This window comes from Mustela nivalis (genome assembly GCF_964662115.1).
Source record: "Mustela nivalis genome assembly, chromosome: 12".
NCBI classification, from domain to species: domain Eukaryota; kingdom Metazoa; phylum Chordata; class Mammalia; order Carnivora; family Mustelidae; genus Mustela; species Mustela nivalis.
The window spans coordinates 91940159-91946158 of record NC_139031.1 but is presented as its reverse complement, the minus strand read 5'-3'; the positions used below and the strand labels follow the sequence as shown (position 1 = coordinate 91946158).

The following is a 6000-nucleotide window of genomic DNA, read 5'->3' as shown; positions in this document are numbered from 1 at the left end:
GAATTCCTCCCTTAGATCTGCCGGGAATACACCCACCTACATTCCTGCACTAGTTTAAAAATCAACTGTTTTTTTCCCCCCCACAAAAGACCATTTTTAATAAAAGGAGGTGTTGGTAACTCATGCTTCAGGGTAACAAAGCCCCTCCTCCTAAATATATACACATCTCCTTCTTGGGCAGTAGTTACAAAAAGAGGGTTTTTTGTTTTTGTTTTTTCTTTCTTTCTTTTTTTTTTTTTAAGCACATTCCTCGACCCAGCCCTGGAATTTGGAGCCAGGCTCAGGAATCTGCCCCCACATCTGCCCCGCCCCTGATGTGATTTTGAAGAGCCACAAGTTGGGAAAAGCCACAGCTCAGGCCGCAGATTGTTTTCTGGCTGGGGCTGGGGGAACCAAGGTGAAGGGTAGTTCGCTGAGCCCGGGTCCCAGCCAGCCTCCTCGAACGTCTGCTGCGAGCCACCGGACACGGCTCTGAACAGAGCTGGGAACCCGCCAACAGCCAGATGGGGGTGGTTCTAGTGTCGTCCCCACTTCTACAGAAGAAAACACCAGGGCACAGAGAGGTTCATTAACTCACTGGAGTCACACAGTGAAATCCTGGGCCACGCCAGGATTCCAGATTACTGCCGGCTGTGTTCCCAGGTTGCTCCCCGGTGGAGAAGACGGAGGGGAACCCCCCGCCCCCGAGTGTGAACTCCTGCCACTCGGGGGGTGGGTGCAGCACCCCCCCACACACCGGCCTGCAGGAAGACCCGGATCAGTTGCCCTCTGTCCGTCTCATGGTTGTGCTCACGGGTGCAGCACAGGGACGCTCTGAAGTTTTTCAGAATGAAAAACAAGGCTGGGGCTCCTGTCTGAGGTCAGGCAAGTGTGAGGGGCAGCTGCGCCCGAGCTCACTCCTGCGGGGTGCCCTGCGTTCAGCCAGGGGTGCGCCCGGCCCTCGCTGCGAGCAACAGATGAATGCCTGAGACCCGGTGTGTGTGGTTTTTATAAATAAATTATATGTTACATTTTCAAAGGAGTCTGTTTAGAAAGAATCTTCCATTGACTAACCCTCTGTAAACTAGTACCATTTGATAAATAATTCCTGGCCCTGTTGCCTGGGGGAACGGAGGAGGAGGGAAGGGTAAGGGGGGGAGCTCACAGACGCCGCTCCCGCACCCCCTACGCCTGGCCTGTCTTCTCCCTGGTGCCCCTTTCTGCTCTCAGATTCCAACAGCTAATTACTCCTAACCCCAACCCCGGGCTGTGCCAGGAGGGTCCCCGGCTGAGTTTGGGAGCCAGCCCGATGCTGACCTGCGAACATGGCCACAGAGCCTTCTCCTGGGCAGGCCTGCTGGGCGGGCTTCCCTCTCTGTGGAGAGCCACTGAGCGAACGTAAAACACCGAGCGATTCCTTCTGTAATTCATAATGGTTCCCAGCAAAACCACGAAGGCCAATGCTGCCGGCTAGAAACAGGAAGAGGAGGATGGGCTGGCCCTCGCAGGTCCTCTCCCTGACGGCCGGAGCCTGTGGCGGGGGTGGGGTGGGGGGCTTCCCCTGGAATGGTTGTCAGACCTGGGTTCCCAGAGCAGAGGGCCACAGGGAAGCCACCAGTGGGCCAGTGAGACTCGGGGCTGCAGTTGACAGGGCCGTGTGTCACAGACAGGACCCCAGGCTGGCGGAGGTGGCAGGGTGCAGGTCGGTTGAGATTCTCACTGGGTTCTCCCTGGGATCTGGAAGGGCTCATGCTTAGCGTTGGGTCTCTGCCTTCTCTCCTGCCCCAGGCAGGAACCCTCCAGCTGTCCCCTCCACTCGGGGCCATCTCCTTGGCTGCCCCCACCCCAGACTGCTCCTGGGCCCCACTGTGCGCCTACCTCTGTTCCTTCTTCTTCCCCCAGGGGTACTCACCCTGCCCATTCCTGGCCTGGGGCACATCTTCACACCGTCAGGGGTTCCCAAGAAGGCCCTCCTACCAGCCAGCCTGAGATGCTCCTCACTCCCTGGGAGAAGGGGCTGATACTTCCAAGCCTGGAGCTCCCCTGTGTTGGAAGCCTTCAAGCTGAGCCTGGCAAGCGTCAGGGATGGTGAAGGGGACATCCTGGCATGGAAGGTGGAAGCTGGGGACTTTGCCGCCTGGAACATTCTGGAATCTTGAGATCTGCCTGGCACGGCATGGACCCTGCGGCGATCCTAGAGGCGAGGGCTCACACTGGCTGAGGGCTCAGGAAATGTTTGTACAACACAGGACCTGGCAGACACGCGTGTGGACAGACCTGTATTCCAGAAGGTCTGCTGGAACCATGTTAAGCAAAGCACGTAACAACATCTTCCCGAACAGGTGTTCTGTGAACCTTTGCTGGATGCATGAATGTATGAATGAATGGATGAATGAATGAGGGAGGGAACGCATGCACCCGTGATCTCGGGTTGTGCTCTAAGCCAGCAGCAGGGGCTTCTGTCCTATTCTGTGTGGGCTCCCATGGTGAAGACCATGGCACCTTAAACAACATCTGCTCTCCTCTGGGGCTGGAGGCTGGACGCCTCGGATCCAGGCGTGGCAGGGCCGGTCCCCCACCCCCCAAGACTTCTCCTGGCCATGCAGGCACCGACTTCTCCCCGTGTCCTCACAGGGTCGTCCCTCCGTGTGCGTCTGCATTCTGACGTCTTCCTCTGATGAGCACCCCAGTGTCCTGGAGTAGAACCTGCCCTAGGGACCTCGTTTTACCTCCATCACCTCTTCAAGACCCCTCTCCAAGTACAGTCCTTTTCTGAGACTAAGTCCGTTCTGAGACTGAGTCCGTTCTGAGTCCCGTTCTGAGTCCCGGCCTGAGAGTTAGGGCTCCAACATATGAATCTGGGGGGGGTCATAGTTCAGCACAGCTGAAGGAGCGTGCGACTGAGGGTGCGGGGAAGGCCCCACAACACGAGAGCTGCCCTTCCAGCACCGAATTCGACAGCACCATGCGGTGAGCAGGAACGTACTCTCCCCACTGAAGTTTCCCCTCCAGCTGGGATTCTGTCTCAGGCCCTGCAGTGGGGGGCTGTGTGCATGGGGACCTGTCCATGGGTCTCCAAGGAAGGGCTCTCCCTGTTCACCTCCCTGGGCCTCTGCCCCCGACAGCTTCATTCTTGCACGATTTGGTGGGGACATTCTGCTGTCTGGGTGGTCCATAGGGACTGTGGTCAAGAGATGCACACTTGGCCTGGCCGTTGGTTTGTCAGCCACGGTTGGGAGCTGACCTCAGCAAAGTTCCATTCTCTGCAGTCCCCGGCTTGGTTGCAGCAGTCGTCAGAGCCTCTACAGTCCCGAGGCTGCCCCCGGTCAGCACTCCCTGCCCAGGATCTGCGGGGGAGACTCCTGGGTCTTCTGGGGGCCCCTGACCACAGCTCCGTGCAGGAATAACTGCTTATCTTTATTTTTTTAAGACTTATTTATTTATTTGATAGAGAGAGAGGGAACATAAGCAGGGGGAATGGGAGAGGGAGAAGCAGGCATCCCACTGAGCAGGGAGCCCAGTGCGGGGCTCGATCCCAGAATCCTGAGATCATGACCTGAGCCGAAGGCAGGCGCTTAACTACTGAGCCACCCAGATGTCCCCGCTTTTTTCTTTTAAGATTTTATTTATTTATTTGAGAGATACAGAGTGCCTGTGCATGAGAGGGGGGAGGGGCAGAGAGGGAAGAGACTGGACCCCAGGACCCTGACATCATGACCTGAGCGGAAGACAGACAGACTCTTAACCGGCTGAGCCCCTCAGGCACCCCAGGAATCACTGCTTATCTTGGATCTGCATCATAATCTGTGTCCTGCTCCCCCCATGGTGCTGTTGAATTCGGTGCAGAATGTGGAAAAAGCAGTCGGAGCATCAGGGACTGGTACTCATGTCAGGAACCTAGTGAGTTTGCCAAGTAGATCACACACAGAATAGAGGAAGAGGATGGTAATACCTTTGTTTGAAATTAAGTAAGTCACAGTTTTTGTTGTAAAGCACTGTTCACGAAGTCCATCGGTCCAGTTTTGGAACATGTGATGTACCACATAAATGGTTTACTATGTCTGATGTCCTTAAGATGAAGGTCAGGTGTTATTGATGCTTTAAATTTTCCTTAAATATTCACATTATCTTCAGTAGAGACATATATGTTTTAGAAACAGTCATGTCCTTCTTGGCACCCTATGCCCCCCACAGTGCCCATTGTTCCTGCTCAGCTGGAGAGACACCATGACACATGGGGCAGAGACGTGGAATCAGACACATACTTTATCCCAGAAATTTCATCTTTCTGGAAATAAATCCATGCTTCACTAAAAAAGACGACATTTAAGAAGGACACAGATGCGAGGGGGAGACAGAGGGAAGAACTCCACACGTCCACAAGCTCAGGTCGACACAAGCTCCCCGAGCAAGGGAACCACGTGTTTTGTAGCCGAAGGTTCACGGAAGTTTGGGGGTGCTTGGCTCTCTCCAGGACGCGGAGGGGCAGTCCACGGTGACATCTCATTCTTGGTCATCTGTGGCCGGGGACGCACGGCGGTGCTCACTTCTGTAAGGGAAGCGTTTTCTCTTTCTAGGTCTGATGGCATTTTTAAAAAAATAAACTTTTCGTTTGAGAATCGCTTTAGAGGTATAGAAACGTGGCAAGGACCGTGCAGAGCCCCAGGAAAGATACCCACTCCCCGCATCATTCTCCGAAGGCCACCCTGCCTTACACGGTCACATTGTCATGGCTCAGGTGCCAGGGCTGGGACCTCACGCTCCTCTAAAGCCCACAGTGTATTCGGGGTTCGCTCATGGGAGCCCTCGGTCCTTTCTCTGTCCCAGCACCCCGCCCAGGACACCAGCAGACATTAAGGCCTTGTGTCTCCTTGGGATCCTCCTGAGAGGATCTCACACTTGGCTTTTGATGACTTTGACAGTGTGGACGAGCGCTGGTCAGTGTTTTGTAGTCTGCTAGCCCCTCAGCTGGGATTGTCTGGCGTTTCCTCTCGGGTAGGCTGGGGTTCAGGGTGAGCTGGGAGGGAGACACAGAGGCCGAGCATCATCCCCACCACCTCAGGTCGAGGGCACCTGCTCTCAGCACGACTCACAGTCACTGTGGACCCTGGCCCCCAGGCTCGGGGGTAGGGAGGGAGCCCCATCTCCCCGTCTCCTTGGTGGGGAGCTAGCCATATGGGCTGTTTGGAAATCTTCTCTGAGGGGGATCGGCCCTATTCTGACGCACTCATTCAGCCAGTCAGTCCATCAGTATGGACTCATGCGCATTGATATCCATATTTGAAGGATAGCCCCAAACTGTGTTTGTTTTTTTGCTCAGATGGCTCCAGGTTTAGCCAGCAAGAGTTCTGTGGGGTTGGGGAGTTGGGGGCCGGGTCCCTCTCACTGCCTCAAGCCTTTCATTCCCTGGCACTAGTGGGGCTCTGGGGTCCACTCATGGGTTTCCTGCGGGGACCCAGACCCCAGAACCCGCCCTCTCTCCCAGAACCCTCCTCCCCTCCTCCCAGTGGGGAGTGGAATCAGCCCTTAGCATGGGGCTCCGGGGCTGGGTCTGCTCATTGTCACTGCTCAGGTTACTCCTCCCAGGTCTTCTTCAGGGCCGTTTTATTTATTTATTTATTTAAGAGAGAGAGAGAGAGAGAGAGAGAGAGAGAGAGGCCGGGGTGGGGGCGGGAGGCAGAGGACGAGGGAGAGAATCTCAAACAGGCTCCATGCCCAGCACGATCCGCGCTCCTGGACACCCGGGCCCCTCAGACCGGTTCGTTCTTCCAGGATCACCCGCGTATTCAACACACATACCCTCGCCAAAGGCTCGCGGAGGCCCCTGCGCCCCGCTCAGCACTGGGGAGCCCGAGACGGAGCTGGGCGGAAGGCAGGCGGGAGCAGCGAGGTCCGCTGTGGGTCTCCATCAGTGCGGAGGCTGGACCGGGAGCTCAGGACCCTGGGCTCAGGACTAGGGCTGCGCATTTCCGGGAAGGGCTGGGCAGGAGGAAGAGGCTCTAGTGCTTGACTCGAGGGGTG

The 6000-nt window shown here is 56.2% G+C and overlaps 1 long non-coding RNA gene across 1 annotated transcript; it reads right to left on the bottom strand.

The window, feature by feature from the left end:
• Positions 1-4227: 4227 nt before the first annotated feature.
• Positions 4228-5968, bottom strand: LOC309845417. The gene is made up of 2 exons (XR_014301282.1): positions 5779-5968; positions 4228-4528 (listed from the first exon to the last, which is right to left on the bottom strand). It is a non-coding gene; the product is annotated as an uncharacterized lncRNA (long non-coding RNA).
• Between the last annotated feature and the right edge of the window lie 32 nt (positions 5969-6000).